Source organism: Gasterosteus aculeatus, chromosome 2 (assembly GCF_964276395.1).
Source record: "Gasterosteus aculeatus chromosome 2, fGasAcu3.hap1.1, whole genome shotgun sequence".
NCBI lineage: Eukaryota > Metazoa > Chordata > Actinopteri > Perciformes > Gasterosteidae > Gasterosteus > Gasterosteus aculeatus.
The window spans coordinates 22,118,442-22,133,934 of record NC_135689.1 but is presented as its reverse complement, the minus strand read 5'-3'; the positions used below and the strand labels follow the sequence as shown (position 1 = coordinate 22,133,934).

The 15,493-nt window shown below is 44.4% G+C and overlaps 66 non-coding genes across 66 annotated transcripts; all 66 read right to left on the bottom strand.

Annotated features, from left to right (window-relative positions):
- Positions 1 to 24: 24 nt before the first annotated feature.
- LOC144404602 (5S ribosomal RNA) lies at positions 25 to 143 on the bottom strand. The gene has a single exon (XR_013466542.1). It is a non-coding gene; the product is annotated as a 5S ribosomal RNA (ribosomal RNA).
- A 116-nt stretch (positions 144 to 259) lies between these two features.
- LOC144391246 (5S ribosomal RNA) lies at positions 260 to 378 on the bottom strand. Its single transcript, XR_013455153.1, has one exon. It is a non-coding gene; the product is annotated as a 5S ribosomal RNA (ribosomal RNA).
- A 117-nt stretch (positions 379 to 495) lies between these two features.
- On the bottom strand, positions 496 to 614 carry LOC144401540 (5S ribosomal RNA). Its single transcript, XR_013463475.1, has one exon. It is a non-coding gene; the product is annotated as a 5S ribosomal RNA (ribosomal RNA).
- A 117-nt stretch (positions 615 to 731) lies between these two features.
- Positions 732 to 850, bottom strand: LOC144404590 (5S ribosomal RNA). The gene has a single exon (XR_013466531.1). It is a non-coding gene; the product is annotated as a 5S ribosomal RNA (ribosomal RNA).
- A 116-nt stretch (positions 851 to 966) lies between these two features.
- Positions 967 to 1,085, bottom strand: LOC144391245 (5S ribosomal RNA). Its single transcript, XR_013455151.1, has one exon. It is a non-coding gene; the product is annotated as a 5S ribosomal RNA (ribosomal RNA).
- Positions 1,086 to 1,202: 117 nt separating this feature from the next.
- On the bottom strand, positions 1,203 to 1,321 carry LOC144401539 (5S ribosomal RNA). The gene has a single exon (XR_013463474.1). It is a non-coding gene; the product is annotated as a 5S ribosomal RNA (ribosomal RNA).
- Positions 1,322 to 1,438: 117 nt separating this feature from the next.
- On the bottom strand, positions 1,439 to 1,557 carry LOC144404578 (5S ribosomal RNA). Its single transcript, XR_013466519.1, has one exon. It is a non-coding gene; the product is annotated as a 5S ribosomal RNA (ribosomal RNA).
- Positions 1,558 to 1,673: 116 nt separating this feature from the next.
- LOC144391240 (5S ribosomal RNA) lies at positions 1,674 to 1,792 on the bottom strand. Its single transcript, XR_013455146.1, has one exon. It is a non-coding gene; the product is annotated as a 5S ribosomal RNA (ribosomal RNA).
- Positions 1,793 to 1,909: 117 nt separating this feature from the next.
- Positions 1,910 to 2,028, bottom strand: LOC144404567 (5S ribosomal RNA). The gene has a single exon (XR_013466508.1). It is a non-coding gene; the product is annotated as a 5S ribosomal RNA (ribosomal RNA).
- Positions 2,029 to 2,144: 116 nt separating this feature from the next.
- Positions 2,145 to 2,263, bottom strand: LOC144389707 (5S ribosomal RNA). Its single transcript, XR_013453855.1, has one exon. It is a non-coding gene; the product is annotated as a 5S ribosomal RNA (ribosomal RNA).
- Positions 2,264 to 2,379: 116 nt separating this feature from the next.
- Positions 2,380 to 2,498, bottom strand: LOC144389705 (5S ribosomal RNA). Its single transcript, XR_013453852.1, has one exon. It is a non-coding gene; the product is annotated as a 5S ribosomal RNA (ribosomal RNA).
- A 116-nt stretch (positions 2,499 to 2,614) lies between these two features.
- Positions 2,615 to 2,733, bottom strand: LOC144389704 (5S ribosomal RNA). Its single transcript, XR_013453851.1, has one exon. It is a non-coding gene; the product is annotated as a 5S ribosomal RNA (ribosomal RNA).
- A 116-nt stretch (positions 2,734 to 2,849) lies between these two features.
- On the bottom strand, positions 2,850 to 2,968 carry LOC144391237 (5S ribosomal RNA). The gene has a single exon (XR_013455141.1). It is a non-coding gene; the product is annotated as a 5S ribosomal RNA (ribosomal RNA).
- Positions 2,969 to 3,085: 117 nt separating this feature from the next.
- LOC144401538 (5S ribosomal RNA) lies at positions 3,086 to 3,204 on the bottom strand. Its single transcript, XR_013463473.1, has one exon. It is a non-coding gene; the product is annotated as a 5S ribosomal RNA (ribosomal RNA).
- A 116-nt stretch (positions 3,205 to 3,320) lies between these two features.
- LOC144391235 (5S ribosomal RNA) lies at positions 3,321 to 3,439 on the bottom strand. The gene has a single exon (XR_013455140.1). It is a non-coding gene; the product is annotated as a 5S ribosomal RNA (ribosomal RNA).
- A 117-nt stretch (positions 3,440 to 3,556) lies between these two features.
- LOC144404556 (5S ribosomal RNA) lies at positions 3,557 to 3,675 on the bottom strand. Its single transcript, XR_013466496.1, has one exon. It is a non-coding gene; the product is annotated as a 5S ribosomal RNA (ribosomal RNA).
- Positions 3,676 to 3,791: 116 nt separating this feature from the next.
- On the bottom strand, positions 3,792 to 3,910 carry LOC144395889 (5S ribosomal RNA). Its single transcript, XR_013458033.1, has one exon. It is a non-coding gene; the product is annotated as a 5S ribosomal RNA (ribosomal RNA).
- Positions 3,911 to 4,026: 116 nt separating this feature from the next.
- LOC144395888 (5S ribosomal RNA) lies at positions 4,027 to 4,145 on the bottom strand. The gene has a single exon (XR_013458032.1). It is a non-coding gene; the product is annotated as a 5S ribosomal RNA (ribosomal RNA).
- A 117-nt stretch (positions 4,146 to 4,262) lies between these two features.
- Positions 4,263 to 4,381, bottom strand: LOC144404545 (5S ribosomal RNA). Its single transcript, XR_013466485.1, has one exon. It is a non-coding gene; the product is annotated as a 5S ribosomal RNA (ribosomal RNA).
- A 116-nt stretch (positions 4,382 to 4,497) lies between these two features.
- LOC144391233 (5S ribosomal RNA) lies at positions 4,498 to 4,616 on the bottom strand. The gene has a single exon (XR_013455133.1). It is a non-coding gene; the product is annotated as a 5S ribosomal RNA (ribosomal RNA).
- A 117-nt stretch (positions 4,617 to 4,733) lies between these two features.
- Positions 4,734 to 4,852, bottom strand: LOC144404534 (5S ribosomal RNA). Its single transcript, XR_013466474.1, has one exon. It is a non-coding gene; the product is annotated as a 5S ribosomal RNA (ribosomal RNA).
- Positions 4,853 to 4,968: 116 nt separating this feature from the next.
- LOC144399195 (5S ribosomal RNA) lies at positions 4,969 to 5,087 on the bottom strand. Its single transcript, XR_013461340.1, has one exon. It is a non-coding gene; the product is annotated as a 5S ribosomal RNA (ribosomal RNA).
- Positions 5,088 to 5,204: 117 nt separating this feature from the next.
- Positions 5,205 to 5,323, bottom strand: LOC144404522 (5S ribosomal RNA). Its single transcript, XR_013466462.1, has one exon. It is a non-coding gene; the product is annotated as a 5S ribosomal RNA (ribosomal RNA).
- A 116-nt stretch (positions 5,324 to 5,439) lies between these two features.
- Positions 5,440 to 5,558, bottom strand: LOC144395886 (5S ribosomal RNA). The gene has a single exon (XR_013458030.1). It is a non-coding gene; the product is annotated as a 5S ribosomal RNA (ribosomal RNA).
- A 116-nt stretch (positions 5,559 to 5,674) lies between these two features.
- Positions 5,675 to 5,793, bottom strand: LOC144391231 (5S ribosomal RNA). Its single transcript, XR_013455129.1, has one exon. It is a non-coding gene; the product is annotated as a 5S ribosomal RNA (ribosomal RNA).
- A 117-nt stretch (positions 5,794 to 5,910) lies between these two features.
- Positions 5,911 to 6,029, bottom strand: LOC144401537 (5S ribosomal RNA). The gene has a single exon (XR_013463472.1). It is a non-coding gene; the product is annotated as a 5S ribosomal RNA (ribosomal RNA).
- A 117-nt stretch (positions 6,030 to 6,146) lies between these two features.
- On the bottom strand, positions 6,147 to 6,265 carry LOC144404511 (5S ribosomal RNA). Its single transcript, XR_013466451.1, has one exon. It is a non-coding gene; the product is annotated as a 5S ribosomal RNA (ribosomal RNA).
- Positions 6,266 to 6,381: 116 nt separating this feature from the next.
- On the bottom strand, positions 6,382 to 6,500 carry LOC144399194 (5S ribosomal RNA). The gene has a single exon (XR_013461339.1). It is a non-coding gene; the product is annotated as a 5S ribosomal RNA (ribosomal RNA).
- Positions 6,501 to 6,617: 117 nt separating this feature from the next.
- Positions 6,618 to 6,736, bottom strand: LOC144404500 (5S ribosomal RNA). The gene has a single exon (XR_013466440.1). It is a non-coding gene; the product is annotated as a 5S ribosomal RNA (ribosomal RNA).
- Positions 6,737 to 6,852: 116 nt separating this feature from the next.
- On the bottom strand, positions 6,853 to 6,971 carry LOC144395885 (5S ribosomal RNA). The gene has a single exon (XR_013458029.1). It is a non-coding gene; the product is annotated as a 5S ribosomal RNA (ribosomal RNA).
- A 116-nt stretch (positions 6,972 to 7,087) lies between these two features.
- Positions 7,088 to 7,206, bottom strand: LOC144401536 (5S ribosomal RNA). The gene has a single exon (XR_013463471.1). It is a non-coding gene; the product is annotated as a 5S ribosomal RNA (ribosomal RNA).
- Positions 7,207 to 7,322: 116 nt separating this feature from the next.
- Positions 7,323 to 7,441, bottom strand: LOC144395884 (5S ribosomal RNA). Its single transcript, XR_013458028.1, has one exon. It is a non-coding gene; the product is annotated as a 5S ribosomal RNA (ribosomal RNA).
- Positions 7,442 to 7,558: 117 nt separating this feature from the next.
- On the bottom strand, positions 7,559 to 7,677 carry LOC144404489 (5S ribosomal RNA). The gene has a single exon (XR_013466428.1). It is a non-coding gene; the product is annotated as a 5S ribosomal RNA (ribosomal RNA).
- A 116-nt stretch (positions 7,678 to 7,793) lies between these two features.
- Positions 7,794 to 7,912, bottom strand: LOC144391229 (5S ribosomal RNA). The gene has a single exon (XR_013455127.1). It is a non-coding gene; the product is annotated as a 5S ribosomal RNA (ribosomal RNA).
- A 117-nt stretch (positions 7,913 to 8,029) lies between these two features.
- Positions 8,030 to 8,148, bottom strand: LOC144404477 (5S ribosomal RNA). The gene has a single exon (XR_013466417.1). It is a non-coding gene; the product is annotated as a 5S ribosomal RNA (ribosomal RNA).
- A 116-nt stretch (positions 8,149 to 8,264) lies between these two features.
- Positions 8,265 to 8,383, bottom strand: LOC144389703 (5S ribosomal RNA). Its single transcript, XR_013453850.1, has one exon. It is a non-coding gene; the product is annotated as a 5S ribosomal RNA (ribosomal RNA).
- Positions 8,384 to 8,499: 116 nt separating this feature from the next.
- Positions 8,500 to 8,618, bottom strand: LOC144395883 (5S ribosomal RNA). The gene has a single exon (XR_013458027.1). It is a non-coding gene; the product is annotated as a 5S ribosomal RNA (ribosomal RNA).
- A 117-nt stretch (positions 8,619 to 8,735) lies between these two features.
- LOC144398542 (5S ribosomal RNA) lies at positions 8,736 to 8,854 on the bottom strand. Its single transcript, XR_013460689.1, has one exon. It is a non-coding gene; the product is annotated as a 5S ribosomal RNA (ribosomal RNA).
- Positions 8,855 to 8,970: 116 nt separating this feature from the next.
- On the bottom strand, positions 8,971 to 9,089 carry LOC144398339 (5S ribosomal RNA). Its single transcript, XR_013460486.1, has one exon. It is a non-coding gene; the product is annotated as a 5S ribosomal RNA (ribosomal RNA).
- Positions 9,090 to 9,206: 117 nt separating this feature from the next.
- Positions 9,207 to 9,325, bottom strand: LOC144389702 (5S ribosomal RNA). The gene has a single exon (XR_013453849.1). It is a non-coding gene; the product is annotated as a 5S ribosomal RNA (ribosomal RNA).
- A 116-nt stretch (positions 9,326 to 9,441) lies between these two features.
- On the bottom strand, positions 9,442 to 9,560 carry LOC144395882 (5S ribosomal RNA). The gene has a single exon (XR_013458026.1). It is a non-coding gene; the product is annotated as a 5S ribosomal RNA (ribosomal RNA).
- Positions 9,561 to 9,677: 117 nt separating this feature from the next.
- LOC144404465 (5S ribosomal RNA) lies at positions 9,678 to 9,796 on the bottom strand. Its single transcript, XR_013466405.1, has one exon. It is a non-coding gene; the product is annotated as a 5S ribosomal RNA (ribosomal RNA).
- Positions 9,797 to 9,912: 116 nt separating this feature from the next.
- On the bottom strand, positions 9,913 to 10,031 carry LOC144404979 (5S ribosomal RNA). Its single transcript, XR_013466921.1, has one exon. It is a non-coding gene; the product is annotated as a 5S ribosomal RNA (ribosomal RNA).
- A 116-nt stretch (positions 10,032 to 10,147) lies between these two features.
- Positions 10,148 to 10,266, bottom strand: LOC144391228 (5S ribosomal RNA). Its single transcript, XR_013455126.1, has one exon. It is a non-coding gene; the product is annotated as a 5S ribosomal RNA (ribosomal RNA).
- Positions 10,267 to 10,383: 117 nt separating this feature from the next.
- On the bottom strand, positions 10,384 to 10,502 carry LOC144404454 (5S ribosomal RNA). The gene has a single exon (XR_013466394.1). It is a non-coding gene; the product is annotated as a 5S ribosomal RNA (ribosomal RNA).
- A 116-nt stretch (positions 10,503 to 10,618) lies between these two features.
- LOC144395881 (5S ribosomal RNA) lies at positions 10,619 to 10,737 on the bottom strand. The gene has a single exon (XR_013458025.1). It is a non-coding gene; the product is annotated as a 5S ribosomal RNA (ribosomal RNA).
- Positions 10,738 to 10,854: 117 nt separating this feature from the next.
- Positions 10,855 to 10,973, bottom strand: LOC144397139 (5S ribosomal RNA). Its single transcript, XR_013459284.1, has one exon. It is a non-coding gene; the product is annotated as a 5S ribosomal RNA (ribosomal RNA).
- A 116-nt stretch (positions 10,974 to 11,089) lies between these two features.
- Positions 11,090 to 11,208, bottom strand: LOC144399291 (5S ribosomal RNA). Its single transcript, XR_013461436.1, has one exon. It is a non-coding gene; the product is annotated as a 5S ribosomal RNA (ribosomal RNA).
- A 117-nt stretch (positions 11,209 to 11,325) lies between these two features.
- LOC144404443 (5S ribosomal RNA) lies at positions 11,326 to 11,444 on the bottom strand. The gene has a single exon (XR_013466383.1). It is a non-coding gene; the product is annotated as a 5S ribosomal RNA (ribosomal RNA).
- A 116-nt stretch (positions 11,445 to 11,560) lies between these two features.
- LOC144395880 (5S ribosomal RNA) lies at positions 11,561 to 11,679 on the bottom strand. The gene has a single exon (XR_013458024.1). It is a non-coding gene; the product is annotated as a 5S ribosomal RNA (ribosomal RNA).
- Positions 11,680 to 11,796: 117 nt separating this feature from the next.
- LOC144397138 (5S ribosomal RNA) lies at positions 11,797 to 11,915 on the bottom strand. The gene has a single exon (XR_013459283.1). It is a non-coding gene; the product is annotated as a 5S ribosomal RNA (ribosomal RNA).
- A 116-nt stretch (positions 11,916 to 12,031) lies between these two features.
- Positions 12,032 to 12,150, bottom strand: LOC144395879 (5S ribosomal RNA). Its single transcript, XR_013458023.1, has one exon. It is a non-coding gene; the product is annotated as a 5S ribosomal RNA (ribosomal RNA).
- A 116-nt stretch (positions 12,151 to 12,266) lies between these two features.
- Positions 12,267 to 12,385, bottom strand: LOC144391226 (5S ribosomal RNA). Its single transcript, XR_013455124.1, has one exon. It is a non-coding gene; the product is annotated as a 5S ribosomal RNA (ribosomal RNA).
- A 117-nt stretch (positions 12,386 to 12,502) lies between these two features.
- Positions 12,503 to 12,621, bottom strand: LOC144404432 (5S ribosomal RNA). Its single transcript, XR_013466372.1, has one exon. It is a non-coding gene; the product is annotated as a 5S ribosomal RNA (ribosomal RNA).
- A 116-nt stretch (positions 12,622 to 12,737) lies between these two features.
- LOC144395878 (5S ribosomal RNA) lies at positions 12,738 to 12,856 on the bottom strand. The gene has a single exon (XR_013458022.1). It is a non-coding gene; the product is annotated as a 5S ribosomal RNA (ribosomal RNA).
- Positions 12,857 to 12,972: 116 nt separating this feature from the next.
- On the bottom strand, positions 12,973 to 13,091 carry LOC144395877 (5S ribosomal RNA). Its single transcript, XR_013458021.1, has one exon. It is a non-coding gene; the product is annotated as a 5S ribosomal RNA (ribosomal RNA).
- Positions 13,092 to 13,208: 117 nt separating this feature from the next.
- On the bottom strand, positions 13,209 to 13,327 carry LOC144404421 (5S ribosomal RNA). The gene has a single exon (XR_013466361.1). It is a non-coding gene; the product is annotated as a 5S ribosomal RNA (ribosomal RNA).
- Positions 13,328 to 13,443: 116 nt separating this feature from the next.
- LOC144399192 (5S ribosomal RNA) lies at positions 13,444 to 13,562 on the bottom strand. The gene has a single exon (XR_013461337.1). It is a non-coding gene; the product is annotated as a 5S ribosomal RNA (ribosomal RNA).
- A 117-nt stretch (positions 13,563 to 13,679) lies between these two features.
- Positions 13,680 to 13,798, bottom strand: LOC144404410 (5S ribosomal RNA). The gene has a single exon (XR_013466350.1). It is a non-coding gene; the product is annotated as a 5S ribosomal RNA (ribosomal RNA).
- Positions 13,799 to 13,914: 116 nt separating this feature from the next.
- Positions 13,915 to 14,033, bottom strand: LOC144398315 (5S ribosomal RNA). The gene has a single exon (XR_013460462.1). It is a non-coding gene; the product is annotated as a 5S ribosomal RNA (ribosomal RNA).
- A 116-nt stretch (positions 14,034 to 14,149) lies between these two features.
- On the bottom strand, positions 14,150 to 14,268 carry LOC144401534 (5S ribosomal RNA). Its single transcript, XR_013463469.1, has one exon. It is a non-coding gene; the product is annotated as a 5S ribosomal RNA (ribosomal RNA).
- Positions 14,269 to 14,384: 116 nt separating this feature from the next.
- LOC144389701 (5S ribosomal RNA) lies at positions 14,385 to 14,503 on the bottom strand. Its single transcript, XR_013453848.1, has one exon. It is a non-coding gene; the product is annotated as a 5S ribosomal RNA (ribosomal RNA).
- Positions 14,504 to 14,619: 116 nt separating this feature from the next.
- On the bottom strand, positions 14,620 to 14,738 carry LOC144395875 (5S ribosomal RNA). Its single transcript, XR_013458019.1, has one exon. It is a non-coding gene; the product is annotated as a 5S ribosomal RNA (ribosomal RNA).
- Positions 14,739 to 14,855: 117 nt separating this feature from the next.
- Positions 14,856 to 14,974, bottom strand: LOC144404399 (5S ribosomal RNA). The gene has a single exon (XR_013466339.1). It is a non-coding gene; the product is annotated as a 5S ribosomal RNA (ribosomal RNA).
- A 116-nt stretch (positions 14,975 to 15,090) lies between these two features.
- Positions 15,091 to 15,209, bottom strand: LOC144395874 (5S ribosomal RNA). Its single transcript, XR_013458018.1, has one exon. It is a non-coding gene; the product is annotated as a 5S ribosomal RNA (ribosomal RNA).
- A 117-nt stretch (positions 15,210 to 15,326) lies between these two features.
- LOC144401533 (5S ribosomal RNA) lies at positions 15,327 to 15,445 on the bottom strand. Its single transcript, XR_013463468.1, has one exon. It is a non-coding gene; the product is annotated as a 5S ribosomal RNA (ribosomal RNA).
- Between the last annotated feature and the right edge of the window lie 48 nt (positions 15,446 to 15,493).

Here is a 15,493-nt window from a genome sequence, read left to right as displayed (position 1 = left end):
TTCTTCCAGAGAGAGAAATGAAAAAGCTTACGGCACCTGGGATTCCCAGGCGGTCTTCCATCCAAGTACTAACCAGGCCCTACTCTGCTTAGCTTCTGAGATCTGACGAGATCAGGCGGAGCCAGAGAGGTATGGCCGTAAGCAACTGTATGTCCTCTACCTAATCTTTTAAAATGTGTCAAAGGTTTTGTAGTTTTGACAATTAAATGGAGTCACTTTCTAAGGCCTTCTCTGTGTCTTTTACAGATCGAAATGAAAAAGCTTACAGCACCTGGGATTCCCAGGCGGTCTTCCATCCAAGTACTAACCAGGCCCTACTCTGCTTAGCTTCTGAGATCAGACGAGATCAGGCGAAGCCAGAGAGGTATGGCCGTAAGCAACTGTATGTCCTCTTCCTAATATTTTAAAATGTGTCAAAGGTTTTGGAGTTTAGATAATGAAAAAGGAGTCACTTTCTAATGCCTTCTCGATTTCTTCCAGAGAGAGAAATGAAAAAGCTTACGGCACCTGGGATTCCCAGGCGGTCTTCCATCCAAGTACTAACCAGGCCCTACTCTGCTTAGCTTCTGAGATCAGACGAGATCAGGCGGAGCCAGAGAGGTATGGCCGTAAGCAACTGTATGTCCTCTTCCTAATCTTTTAAAATGTGTCAAAGGTTTTGGAGTTTTGATAATGAAAAAGGAGTCACTTTCTAATGCCTTCTCGATTTCTTCCAGAGAGAGAAATGAAAAAGCTTACGGCACCTGGGATTCCCAGGCGGTCTTCCATCCAAGTACTAACCAGGCCCTACTCTGCTTAGCTTCTGAGATCTGACGAGATCAGGCGGAGCCAGAGAGGTATGGCCGTAAGCAACTGTATGTCCTCTACCTAATCTTTTAAAATGTGTCAAAGGTTTTGTAGTTTTGACAATTAAATGGAGTCACTTTCTAAGGCCTTCTCTGTGTCTTTTACAGATCGAAATGAAAAAGCTTACAGCACCTGGGATTCCCAGGCGGTCTTCCATCCAAGTACTAACCAGGCCCTACTCTGCTTAGCTTCTGAGATCAGACGAGATCAGGCGAAGCCAGAGAGGTATGGCCGTAAGCAACTGTATGTCCTCTTCCTAATATTTTAAAATGTGTCAAAGGTTTTGGAGTTTAGATAATGAAAAAGGAGTCACTTTCTAATGCCTTCTCGATTTCTTCCAGAGAGAGAAATGAAAAAGCTTACGGCACCTGGGATTCCCAGGCGGTCTTCCATCCAAGTACTAACCAGGCCCTACTCTGCTTAGCTTCTGAGATCAGACGAGATCAGGCGGAGCCAGAGAGGTATGGCCGTAAGCAACTGTATGTCCTCTTCCTAATCTTTTAAAATGTGTCAAAGGTTTTGGAGTTTTGATAATGAAAAAGGAGTCACTTTCTAATGCCTTCTCGATTTCTTCCAGAGAGAGAAATGAAAAAGCTTACGGCACCTGGGATTCCCAGGCGGTCTTCCATCCAAGTACTAACCAGGCCCTACTCTGCTTAGCTTCTGAGATCTGACGAGATCAGGCGGAGCCAGAGAGGTATGGCCGTAAGCAACTGTATGTCCTCTACCTAATCTTTTAAAATGTGTCAAAGGTTTTGTAGTTTTGACAATTAAATGGAGTCACTTTCTAAGGCCTTCTCTGTGTCTTTTACAGATCGAAATGAAAAAGCTTACAGCACCTGGGATTCCCAGGCGGTCTTCCATCCAAGTACTAACCAGGCCCTACTCTGCTTAGCTTCTGAGATCAGACGAGATCAGGCGAAGCCAGAGAGGTATGGCCGTAAGCAACTGTATGTCCTCTTCCTAATATTTTAAAATGTGTCAAAGGTTTTGGAGTTTAGATAATGAAAAAGGAGTCACTTTCTAATGCCTTCTCGATTTCTTCCAGAGAGAGAAATGAAAAAGCTTACGGCACCTGGGATTCCCAGGCGGTCTTCCATCCAAGTACTAACCAGGCCCTACTCTGCTTAGCTTCTGAGATCTGACGAGATCAGGCGGAGCCAGAGAGGTATGGCCGTAAGCAACTGTATGTCCTCTTCCTAATCTTTTAAAATGTGTCAAAGGTTTTGTAGTTTTGACAATGAAATGGAGTCACTTTCTAAGGCCTTCTCTGTGTCTTTTACAGATCGAAATGAAAAAGCTTACAGCACCTGGGATTCCCAGGCGGTCTTCCATCCAAGTACTAACCAGGCCCTACTCTGCTTAGCTTCTGAGATCTGACGAGATCAGGCGGAGCCAGAGAGGTATGGCCGTAAGCAACTGTATGTCCTCTACCTAATCTTTTAAATTGTGTCAAAGGTTTTGTAGTTTTGACAATTAAATGGAGTCACTTTCTAAGGCCTTCTCTGTGTCTTTTACAGATCGAAATGAAAAAGCTTACAGCACCTGGGATTCCCAGGCGGTCTTCCATCCAAGTACTAACCAGGCCCTACTCTGCTTAGCTTCTGAGATCTGACGAGATCAGGCGGAGCCAGAGAGGTATGGCCGTAAGCAACTGTATGTCCTCTACCTAATCTTTTAAAATGTGTCAAAGGTTTTGGAGTTTTGACAATGAAATGGAGTCACTTTCTAAGTTCTTCTTTGTGTCTTTTACAGATCGAAATAAAAAAGCTTACAGCACCTGGGATTCCCAGGCGGTCTTCCATCCAAGTACTAACCAGGCCCTACTCTGCTTAGCTTCTGAGATCTGACGAGATCAGGCGGAGCCAGAGAGGTATGGCCGTAAGCAACTGTATGTCCTCTACCTAATCTTTTAAAATGTGTCAAAGGTTTTGTAGTTTTGACAATTAAATGGAGTCACTTTCTAAGGCCTTCTCTGTGTCTTTTACAGATCGAAATGAAAAAGCTTACAGCACCTGGGATTCCCAGGCGGTCTTCCATCCAAGTACTAACCAGGCCCTACTCTGCTTAGCTTCTGAGATCAGACGAGATCAGGCGAAGCCAGAGAGGTATGGCCGTAAGCAACTGTATGTCCTCTTCCTAATATTTTAAAATGTGTCAAAGGTTTTGGAGTTTAGATAATGAAAAAGGAGTCACTTTCTAATGCCTTCTCGATTTCTTCCAGAGAGAGAAATGAAAAAGCTTACGGCACCTGGGATTCCCAGGCGGTCTTCCATCCAAGTACTAACCAGGCCCTACTCTGCTTAGCTTCTGAGATCAGACGAGATCAGGCGGAGCCAGAGAGGTATGGCCGTAAGCAACTGTATGTCCTCTTCCTAATCTTTTAAAATGTGTCAAAGGTTTTGTAGTTTTGACAATTAAATGGAGTCACTTTCTAAGGCCTTCTCTGTGTCTTTTACAGATCGAAATGAAAAAGCTTACAGCACCTGGGATTCCCAGGCGGTCTTCCATCCAAGTACTAACCAGGCCCTACTCTGCTTAGCTTCTGAGATCAGACGAGATCAGGCGAAGCCAGAGAGGTATGGCCGTAAGCAACTGTATGTCCTCTTCCTAATATTTTAAAATGTGTCAAAGGTTTTGGAGTTTAGATAATGAAAAAGGAGTCACTTTCTAATGCCTTCTCGATTTCTTCCAGAGAGAGAAATGAAAAAGCTTACGGCACCTGGGATTCCCAGGCGGTCTTCCATCCAAGTACTAACCAGGCCCTACTCTGCTTAGCTTCTGAGATCTGACGAGATCAGGCGGAGCCAGAGAGGTATGGCCGTAAGCAACTGTATGTCCTCTTCCTAATCTTTTAAAATGTGTCAAAGGTTTTGTAGTTTTGACAATGAAATGGAGTCACTTTCTAAGGCCTTCTCTGTGTCTTTTACAGATCGAAATGAAAAAGCTTACAGCACCTGGGATTCCCAGGCGGTCTTCCATCCAAGTACTAACCAGGCCCTACTCTGCTTAGCTTCTGAGATCAGACGAGATCAGGCGGAGCCAGAGAGGTATGGCCGTAAGCAACTGTATGTCCTCTACCTAATCTTTTAAAATGTGTCAAAGGTTTTGTAGTTTTGACAATTAAATGGAGTCACTTTCTAAGGCCTTCTCTGTGTCTTTTACAGATCGAAATGAAAAAGCTTACAGCACCTGGGATTCCCAGGCGGTCTTCCATCCAAGTACTAACCAGGCCCTACTCTGCTTAGCTTCTGAGATCAGACGAGATCAGGCGGAGCCAGAGAGGTATGGCCGTAAGCAACTGTATGTCCTCTTCCTAATCTTTTAAAATGTGTCAAAGGTTTTGGAGTTTTGATAATGAAAAAGGAGTCACTTTCTAATGCCTTCTCGATTTCTTCCAGAGAGAGAAATGAAAAAGCTTACGGCACCTGGGATTCCCAGGCGGTCTTCCATCCAAGTACTAACCAGGCCCTACTCTGCTTAGCTTCTGAGATCTGACGAGATCAGGCGGAGCCAGAGAGGTATGGCCGTAAGCAACTGTATGTCCTCTACCTAATCTTTTAAAATGTGTCAAAGGTTTTGTAGTTTTGACAATTAAATGGAGTCACTTTCTAAGGCCTTCTCTGTGTCTTTTACAGATCGAAATGAAAAAGCTTACAGCACCTGGGATTCCCAGGCGGTCTTCCATCCAAGTACTAACCAGGCCCTACTCTGCTTAGCTTCTGAGATCAGACGAGATCAGGCGAAGCCAGAGAGGTATGGCCGTAAGCAACTGTATGTCCTCTTCCTAATATTTTAAAATGTGTCAAAGGTTTTGGAGTTTAGATAATGAAAAAGGAGTCACTTTCTAATGCCTTCTCGATTTCTTCCAGAGAGAGAAATGAAAAAGCTTACGGCACCTGGGATTCCCAGGCGGTCTTCCATCCAAGTACTAACCAGGCCCTACTCTGCTTAGCTTCTGAGATCTGACGAGATCAGGCGGAGCCAGAGAGGTATGGCCGTAAGCAACTGTATGTCCTCTTCCTAATCTTTTAAAATGTGTCAAAGGTTTTGTAGTTTTGACAATGAAATGGAGTCACTTTCTAAGGCCTTCTCTGTGTCTTTTACAGATCGAAATGAAAAAGCTTACAGCACCTGGGATTCCCAGGCGGTCTTCCATCCAAGTACTAACCAGGCCCTACTCTGCTTAGCTTCTGAGATCAGACGAGATCAGGCCGAGCCAGAGAGGTATGGCCGTAAGCAACTGTATGTCCTCTTCCTAATCTTTTAAAATGTGTCAAAGGTTTTGGAGTTTTGATAATGAAAAAGGAGTCACTTTCTAATGCCTTCTCGATTTCTTCCAGAGAGAGAAATGAAAAAGCTTACGGCACCTGGGATTCCCAGGCGGTCTTCCATCCAAGTACTAACCAGGCCCTACTCTGCTTAGCTTCTGAGATCTGACGAGATCAGGCGGAGCCAGAGAGGTATGGCCGTAAGCAACTGTATGTCCTCTTCCTAATCTTTTAAAATGTGTCAAAGGTTTTGTAGTTTTGACAATGAAATGGAGTCACTTTCTAAGGCCTTCTCTGTGTCTTTTACAGATCGAAATGAAAAAGCTTACAGCACCTGGGATTCCCAGGCGGTCTTCCATCCAAGTACTAACCAGGCCCTACTCTGCTTAGCTTCTGAGATCAGACGAGATCAGGCGGAGCCAGAGAGGTATGGCCGTAAGCAACTGTATGTCCTCTACCTAATCTTTTAAAATGTGTCAAAGGTTTTGTAGTTTTGACAATTAAATGGAGTCACTTTCTAAGGCCTTCTCTGTGTCTTTTACAGATCGAAATGAAAAAGCTTACAGCACCTGGGATTCCCAGGCGGTCTTCCATCCAAGTACTAACCAGGCCCTACTCTGCTTAGCTTCTGAGATCAGACGAGATCAGGCGAAGCCAGAGAGGTATGGCCGTAAGCAACTGTATGTCCTCTTCCTAATATTTTAAAATGTGTCAAAGGTTTTGGAGTTTAGATAATGAAAAAGGAGTCACTTTCTAATGTCTTCTCGATTTCTTCCACAGAGAGAAATGAAAAAGCTTACGGCACCTGGGATTCCCAGGCGGTCTTCCATCCAAGTACTAACCAGGCCCTACTCTGCTTAGCTTCTGAGATCAGACGAGATCAGGCGGAGCCAGAGAGGTATGGCCGTAAGCAACTGTATGTCCTCTTCCTAATCTTTTAAAATGTGTCAAAGGTTTTGGAGTTTTGATAATGAAAAAGGAGTCACTTTCTAATGCCTTCTCGATTTCTTCCAGAGAGAGAAATGAAAAAGCTTACGGCACCTGGGATTCCCAGGCGGTCTTCCATCCAAGTACTAACCAGGCCCTACTCTGCTTAGCTTCTGAGATCTGACGAGATCAGGCGGAGCCAGAGAGGTATGGCCGTAAGCAACTGTATGTCCTCTTCCTAATCTTTTAAAATGTGTCAAAGGTTTTGTAGTTTTGACAATGAAATGGAGTCACTTTCTAAGGCCTTCTCTGTGTCTTTTACAGATCGAAATGAAAAAGCTTACAGCACCTGGGATTCCCAGGCGGTCTTCCATCCAAGTACTAACCAGGCCCTACTCTGCTTAGCTTCTGAGATCAGACGAGATCAGGCCGAGCCAGAGAGGTATGGCCGTAAGCAACTGTATGTCCTCTTCCTAATCTTTTAAAATGTGTCAAAGGTTTTGGAGTTTTGATAATGAAAAAGGAGTCACTTTCTAATGCCTTCTCGATTTCTTCCAGAGAGAGAAATGAAAAAGCTTACGGCACCTGGGATTCCCAGGCGGTCTTCCATCCAAGTACTAACCAGGCCCTACTCTGCTTAGCTTCTGAGATCTGACGAGATCAGGCGGAGCCAGAGAGGTATGGCCGTAAGCAACTGTATGTCCTCTTCCTAATCTTTTAAAATGTGTCAAAGGTTTTGTAGTTTTGACAATGAAATGGAGTCACTTTCTAAGGCCTTCTCTGTGTCTTTTACAGATCGAAATGAAAAAGCTTACAGCACCTGGGATTCCCAGGCGGTCTTCCATCCAAGTACTAACCAGGCCCTACTCTGCTTAGCTTCTGAGATCAGACGAGATCAGGCGGAGCCAGAGAGGTATGGCCGTAAGCAACTGTATGTCCTCTACCTAATCTTTTAAAATGTGTCAAAGGTTTTGTAGTTTTGACAATGAAATGGAGTCACTTTCTAAGGCCTTCTCTGTGTCTTTTACAGATAGAAATGAAAAAGCTTACGGCACCTGGGATTCCCAGGCGGTCTTCCATCCAAGTACTAACCAGGCCCTACTCTGCTTAGCTTCTGAGATCAGACGAGATCAGGCGGAGCCAGAGAGGTATGGCCGTAAGCAACTGTATGTCCTCTACCTAATCTTTTAAAATGTGTCAAAGGTTTTGTAGTTTTGACAATGAAATGGAGTCACTTTCTAAGGCCTTCTCTGTGTCTTTTACAGATCGAAATGAAAAAGCTTACAGCACCTGGGATTCCCAGGCGGTCTTCCATCCAAGTACTAACCAGGCCCTACTCTGCTTAGCTTCTGAGATCAGACGAGATCAGGCGGAGCCAGAGAGGTATGGCCGTAAGCAACTGTATGTCCTCTTCCTAATCTTTTAAAATGTGTCAAAGGTTTTGGAGTTTTGATAATGAAAAAGGAGTCACTTTCTAATGCCTTCTCGATTTCTTCCAGAGAGAGAAATGAAAAAGCTTACGGCACCTGGGATTCCCAGGCGGTCTTCCATCCAAGTACTAACCAGGCCCTACTCTGCTTAGCTTCTGAGATCTGACGAGATCAGGCGGAGCCAGAGAGGTATGGCCGTAAGCAACTGTATGTCCTCTACCTAATCTTTTAAAATGTGTCAAAGGTTTTGTAGTTTTGACAATTAAATGGAGTCACTTTCTAAGGCCTTCTCTGTGTCTTTTACAGATCGAAATGAAAAAGCTTACAGCACCTGGGATTCCCAGGCGGTCTTCCATCCAAGTACTAACCAGGCCCTACTCTGCTTAGCTTCTGAGATCAGACGAGATCAGGCGAAGCCAGAGAGGTATGGCCGTAAGCAACTGTATGTCCTCTTCCTAATATTTTAAAATGTGTCAAAGGTTTTGGAGTTTAGATAATGAAAAAGGAGTCACTTTCTAATGCCTTCTCGATTTCTTCCAGAGAGAGAAATGAAAAAGCTTACGGCACCTGGGATTCCCAGGCGGTCTTCCATCCAAGTACTAACCAGGCCCTACTCTGCTTAGCTTCTGAGATCTGACGAGATCAGGCGGAGCCAGAGAGGTATGGCCGTAAGCAACTGTATGTCCTCTTCCTAATCTTTTAAAATGTGTCAAAGGTTTTGTAGTTTTGACAATGAAATGGAGTCACTTTCTAAGTTCTTCTTTGTGTCTTTTACAGATCGAAATAAAAAAGCTTACAGCACCTGGGATTCCCAGGCGGTCTTCCATCCAAGTACTAACCAGGCCCTACTCTGCTTAGCTTCTGAGATCTGACGAGATCAGGCGGAGCCAGAGAGGTATGGCCGTAAGCAACTGTATGTCCTCTTCCTAATCTTTTAAAATGTGTCAAAGGTTTTGTAGTTTTGACAATGAAATGGAGTCACTTTCTAAGTTCTTCTTTGTGTCTTTTACAGATCGAAATAAAAAAGCTTACAGCACCTGGGATTCCCAGGCGGTCTTCCATCCAAGTACTAACCAGGCCCTACTCTGCTTAGCTTCTGAGATCAGACGAGATCAGGCGGAGCCAGAGAGGTATGGCCGTAAGCAACTGTATGTCCTCTTCCTAATCTTTTAAAATGTGTCAAAGGTTTTGGAGTTTTGATAATGAAAAAGGAGTCACTTTCTAATGCCTTCTCGATTTCTTCCAGAGAGAGAAATGAAAAAGCTTACGGCACCTGGGATTCCCAGGCGGTCTTCCATCCAAGAACTAACCAGGCCCTACTCTGCTTAGCTTCTGAGATCTGACGAGATCAGGCGGAGCCAGAGAGGTATGGCCGTAAGCAACTGTATGTCCTCTACCTAATCTTTTAAAATGTGTCAAAGGTTTTGTAGTTTTGACAATTAAATGGAGTCACTTTCTAAGGCCTTCTCTGTGTCTTTTACAGATCGAAATGAAAAAGCTTACAGCACCTGGGATTCCCAGGCGGTCTTCCATGCAAGTACTAACCAGGCCCTACTCTGCTTAGCTTCTGAGATCAGACGAGATCAGGCGAAGCCAGAGAGGTATGGCCGTAAGCAACTGTATGTCCTCTTCCTAATATTTTAAAATGTGTCAAAGGTTTTGGAGTTTAGATAATGAAAAAGGAGTCACTTTCTAATGCCTTCTCGATTTCTTCCAGAGAGAGAAATGAAAAAGCTTACAGCACCTGGGATTCCCAGGCGGTCTTCCATCCAAGTACTAACCAGGCCCTACTCTGCTTAGCTTCTGAGATCTGACGAGATCAGGCGGAGCCAGAGAGGTATGGCCGTAAGCAACTGTATGTCCTCTTCCTAATCTTTTAAAATGTGTCAAAGGTTTTGTAGTTTTGACAATGAAATGGAGTCACTTTCTAAGGCCTTCTCTGTGTCTTTTACAGATCGAAATGAAAAAGCTTACAGCACCTGGGATTCCCAGGCGGTCTTCCATCCAAGTACTAACCAGGCCCTACTCTGCTTAGCTTCTGAGATCAGACGAGATCAGGCGGAGCCAGAGAGGTATGGCCGTAAGCAACTGTATGTCCTCTTCCTAATCTTTTAAAATGTGTCAAAGGTTTTGGAGTTTTGATAATGAAAAAGGAGTCACTTTCTAATGCCTTCTCGATTTCTTCCAGAGAGAGAAATGAAAAAGCTTACGGCACCTGGGATTCCCAGGCGGTCTTCCATCCAAGTACTAACCAGGCCCTACTCTGCTTAGCTTCTGAGATCTGACGAGATCAGGCGGAGCCAGAGAGGTATGGCCGTAAGCAACTGTATGTCCTCTTCCTAATCTTTTAAAATGTGTCAAAGGTTTTGTAGTTTTGACAATGAAATGGAGTCACTTTCTAAGGCCTTCTCTGTGTCTTTTACAGATCGAAATGAAAAAGCTTACAGCACCTGGAATTCCCAGGCGGTCTTCCATCCAAGTACTAACCAGGCCCTACTCTGCTTAGCTTCTGAGATCAGACGAGATCAGGCGGAGCCAGAGAGGTATGGCCGTAAGCAACTGTATGTCCTCTTCCTAATCTTTTAAAATGTGTCAAAGGTTTTGTAGTTTTGACAATGAAATGGAGTCACTTTCTAAGGCCTTCTCTGTGTCTTTTACAGATCGAAATAAAAAAGCTTACAGCACCTGGGATTCCCAGGCGGTCTTCCATCCAAGTACTAACCAGGCCCTACTCTGCTTAGCTTCTGAGATCAGACGAGATCAGGCGAAGCCAGAGAGGTATGGCCGTAAGCAACTGTATGTCCTCTTCCTAATATTTTAAAATGTGTCAAAGGTTTTGGAGTTTAGATAATGAAAAAGGAGTCACTTTCTAATGCCTTCTCGATTTCTTCCAGAGAGAGAAATGAAAAAGCTTACGGCACCTGGGATTCCCAGGCGGTCTTCCATCCAAGTACTAACCAGGCCCTACTCTGCTTAGCTTCTGAGATCTGACGAGATCAGGCGGAGCCAGAGAGGTATGGCCGTAAGCAACTGTATGTCCTCTTCCTAATCTTTTAAAATGTGTCAAAGGTTTTGTAGTTTTGACAATGAAATGGAGTCACTTTCTAAGGCCTTCTCTGTGTCTTTTACAGATCGAAATGAAAAAGCTTACAGCACCTGGGATTCCCAGGCGGTCTTCCATCCAAGTACTAACCAGGCCCTACTCTGCTTAGCTTCTGAGATCAGACGAGATCAGGCGGAGCCAGAGAGGTATGGCCGTAAGCAACTGTATGTCCTCTTCCTAATCTTTTAAAATGTGTCAAAGGTTTTGGAGTTTTGATAATGAAAAAGGAGTCACTTTCTAATGCCTTCTCGATTTCTTCCAGAGAGAGAAATGAAAAAGCTTACGGCACCTGGGATTCCCAGGCGGTCTTCCATCCAAGTACTAACCAGGCCCTACTCTGCTTAGCTTCTGAGATCAGACGAGATCAGGCGGAGCAAGAGAGGTATGGCCGTAAGCAACTGTATGTCCTCTTCCTAATCTTTTAAAATGTGTCAAAGGTTTTGTAGTTTTGACAATGAAATGGAGTCACTTTCTAAGGCCTTCTCTGTGTCTTTTACAGATCGAAATGAAAAAGCTTAAAGCACCTGGGATTCCCAGGCGGTCTTCCATCCAAGTACTAACCAGGCCCTACTCTGCTTAGCTTCTGAGATCAGACGAGATCAGGCGGAGCCAGAGAGGTATGGCCGTAAGCAACAGTATGTCCTCTTCCTAATCTTTTAAAATGTGTCAAAGGTTTTGGAGTTTTGATAATGAAAAAGGAGTCACTTTCTAATGCCTTCTCGATTTCTTCCAGAGAGAGAAATGAAAAAGCTTACGGCACCTGGGATTCCCAGGCGGTCTTCCATCCAAGTACTAACCAGGCCCTACTCTGCTTAGCTTCTGAGATCTGACGAGATCAGGCGGAGCCAGAGAGGTATGGCCGTAAGCAACCGTATGTCCTCTTCCTAATCTTTTAAAATGTGTCAAAGGTTTTGTAGTTTTGACAATGAAATGGAGTCACTTTCTAAGGCCTTCTCTGTGTCTTTTACAGATCGAAATGAAAAAGCTTACAGCACCTGGGATTCCCAGGCGGTCTTCCATCCAAGTACTAACCAGGCCCTACTCTGCTTAGCTTCTGAGATCAGACGAGATCAGGCGGAGCCAGAGAGGTATGGCCGTAAGCAACTGTATGTCCTCTTCCTAATCTTTTAAAATGTGTCAAAGGTTTTGGAGTTTTGATAATGAAAAAGGAGTCACTTTCTAATGCCTTCTCGATTTCTTCCAGAGAGAGAAATGAAAAAGCTTACGGCACCTGGGATTCCCAGGCGGTCTTCCATCCAAGTACTAACCAGGCCCTACTCTGCTTAGCTTCTGAGATCAGACGAGATCAGGCGGAGCAAGAGAGGTATGGCCGTAAGCAACTGTATGTCCTCTTCCTAATCTTTTAAAATGTGTCAAAGGTTTTGTAGTTTTGACAATGAAATGGAGTCACTTTCTAAGGCCTTCTCTGTGTCTTTTACAGATCGAAATGAAAAAGCTTACAGCACCTGGGATTCCCAGGCGGTCTTCCATCCAAGTACTAACCAGGCCCTACTCTGCTTAGCTTCTGAGATCAGACGAGATCAGGCGGAGCCAGAGAGGTATGGCCGTAAGCAACTGTATGTCCTCTACCTAATCTTTTAAAATGTGTCAAAGGTTTTGTAGTTTTGACAATTAAATGGAGTCACTTTCTAAGGCCTTCTCTGTGTCTTTTACAGATCGAAATGAAAAAGCTTACAGCACCTGGGATTCCCAGGCGGTCTTCCATCCAAGTACTAACCAGGCCCTACTCTGCTTAGCTTCTGAGATCAGACGAGATCAGGCGAAGCCAGAGAGGTATGGCCGTAAGCAACTGTATGTCCTCTTCCTAATATTTTAAAATGTGTCAAAGGTTTTGGAGTTTAGATAATGAAAAAGGAGTCACTTTCTAATGCCTTCTCGATTTCTTCCAGAGAGAGAAATGAAAAAGCTTACGGCACCTGGGATTCCCAGGCGGTCTTCCATCCAAGTACTAACCAGGCCCTACTCTGCTTAGCTTCTGAGATCTGACGAGATCAGGCGGAGCCAGAGAGGTATGGCCGTAAGCAACTGTATGTCCTCTTCCTAATCTTTTAAAATGTGTCAAAGGTTTTGTAGTTTTGACAATGAAATGGAGTCACTTTCTAAGGCCTTCTCTGTGTCTTTTACAGATCGAAATGAAAAAGCTTACAGCACCTGGGATTCCCAGGCGGTCTTCCATCCAAGTACTAACCAGGCCCTACTCTGCTTAGCTTCTGAGATCAGACGAGATCAGGCGGAGCCAGAGAGGTATGGCCGTAAGCAACTGTATGTCCTCTTCCTAATCTTTTAAAATGTGTCAAAGGTTTTGTAGTTTTGACAATGAAATGGAGTCACTTTCTAAGGCCTTCTCTGTGTCTTTTACAGATCGAAATGAAAAAGCTTACAGCACCTGGGATTCCCAGGCGGTCTTCCATCCAAGTACTAACCAGGCCCTACTCTGCTTAGCTTCTGAGATCAGACGAGATCAGGCGGAGCCAGAGAGGTATGGCCGTAAGCAACTGTATGTCCTCTTCCTAATCTTTTAAAATGTGTCAAAGGTTTTGGAGTTTTGATAATGAAAAAGGAGTCACTTTCTAATGCCTTCTCGATTTCTTCCAGAGAGAGAAATGAAAAAGCTTACGGCACCTGGGATTCCCAGGCGGTCTTCCATCCAAGTACTAACCAGGCCCTACTCTGCTTAGCTTCTGAGATCTGACGAGATCAGGCGGAGCCAGAGAGGTATGGCCGTAAGCAACTGTATGTCCTCTTCCTAATCTTTTAAAATGTGTCAAAGGTTTTGTAGTTTTGACAATGAAATGGAGTCACTTTCTAAGGCCTTCTCTGTGTCTTTTACAGATCGAAATGAAAAAGCTTACAGCACCTGGGATTCCCAGGCGGTCTTCCATCCAAGTACTAACCAGGCCCTACTCTGCTTAGCTTCTGAGATCAGACGAGATCAGGCCGAGCCAGAGAGGTATGGCCGTAAGCAACTGTATGTCCTCTTCCTAATCTTTTAAAATGTGTCAAAGGTTTTGGAGTTTTGATAATGAAAAAGGAGTCACTTTCTAATGCCTTCTCGATTTCTTCCAGAGAGAGAAATGAAAAAGCTTACGGCACCTGGGATTCCCAGGCGGTCTTCCATCCAAGTACTAACCAGGCCCTACTCTGCTTAGCTTCTGAGATCTGACGAGATCAGGCGGAGCCAGAGAGGTATGGCCGTAAGCAACTGTATGTCCTCTTCCTAATCTTTTAAAATGTGTCAAAGGTTTTGTAGTTTTGACAATGAAATGGAGTCACTTTCTAAGGCCTTCTCTGTGTCTTTTACAGATCGAAATGAAAAAGCTTACAGCACCTGGGATTCCCAGGCGGCCTTCCATCCAAGTACTAACCAGGCCCTACTCTGCTTAGCTTCTGAGATCAGACGAGATCAGGCGGAGCCAGAGAGGTATGGCCGTAAGCAACTGTATGTCCTCTACCTAATCTTTTAAAATGTGTCAAAGGTTTTGTAGTTTTGACAATGAAATGGAGTCACTTTCTAAGGCCTTCTCTGTGTCTTTTACAGATAGAAATGAAAAAGCTTACGGCACCTGGGATTCCCAGGCGGTCTTCCATCCAAGTACTAACCAGGCCCTACTCTGCTTAGCTTCTGAGATCAGACGAGATCAGGCGGAGCCAGAGAGGTATGGCCGTAAGCAACTGTATGTCCTCTACCTAATCTTTTAAAATGTGTCAAAGGTTTTGTAGTTTTGACAATTAAATGGAGTCACTTTCTAAGGCCTTCTCTGTGTCTTTTACAGATCGAAATGAAAAAGCTTACAGCACCTGGGATTCCCAGGCGGTCTTCCATCCAAGTACTAACCAGGCCCTACTCTGCTTAGCTTCTGAGATCTGACGAGATCAGGCGGAGCCAGAGAGGTATGGCCGTAAGCAACTGTATGTCCTCTACCTAATCTTTTAAAATGTGTCAAAGGTTTTGGAGTTTTGACAATGAAATGGAGTCACTTTCTAAGTTCTTCTTTGTGTCTTTTACAGATCGAAATAAAAAAGCTTACAGCACCTGGGATTCCCAGGCGGTCTTCCATCCAAGTACTAACCAGGCCCTACTCTGCTTAGCTTCTGAGATCAGACGAGATCAGGCGGAGCCAGAGAGGTATGGCCGTAAGCAACTGTATGTCCTCTTCCTAATCTTTTAAAATGTGTCAAAGGTTTTGGAGTTTTGATAATGAAAAAGGAGTCACTTTCTAATGCCTTCTCGATTTCTTCCAGAGAGAGAAATGAAAAAGCTTACGGCACCTGGGATTCCCAGGCGGTCTTCCATCCAAGTACTAACCAGGCCCTACTCTGCTTAGCTTCTGAGATCTGACGAGATCAGGCGGAGCCAGAGAGGTATGGCCGTAAGCAACTGTATGTCCTCTACCTAATCTTTTAAAATGTGTCAAAGGTTTTGGAGTTTTGACAATGAAATGGAGTCACTTTCTAAGTTCTTCTCTGTGTCTTTTACAGATCGAAATAAAAAAGCTTACAGCACCTGGGATTCCCAGGCGGTCTTCCATCCAAGTACTAACCAGGCCCTACTCTGCTTAGCTTCTGAGATCAGACGAGATCAGGCGGAGCCAGAGAGGTATGGCCGTAAGCAACTGTATGTCCTCTTCCTAATCTTTTAAAATGTGTCAAAGGTTTTGGAGTTTTGATAATGAAAAAGGAGTCACTTTCTAATGCCTTCTCGATTTCTTCCAGAGAGAGAAATGAAAAAGCTTACGGCACCTGGGATTCCCAGGCGGTCTTCCATCCAAGTACTAACCAGGCCCTACTCTGCTTAGCTTCTGAGATCAGACGAGATCAGGCGGAGCCAGAGAGGTATGGCCGTAAGCAACTGTATGTCCTCTACCTAATCTTTTAAAATGTGTCAAAGGTTTTGT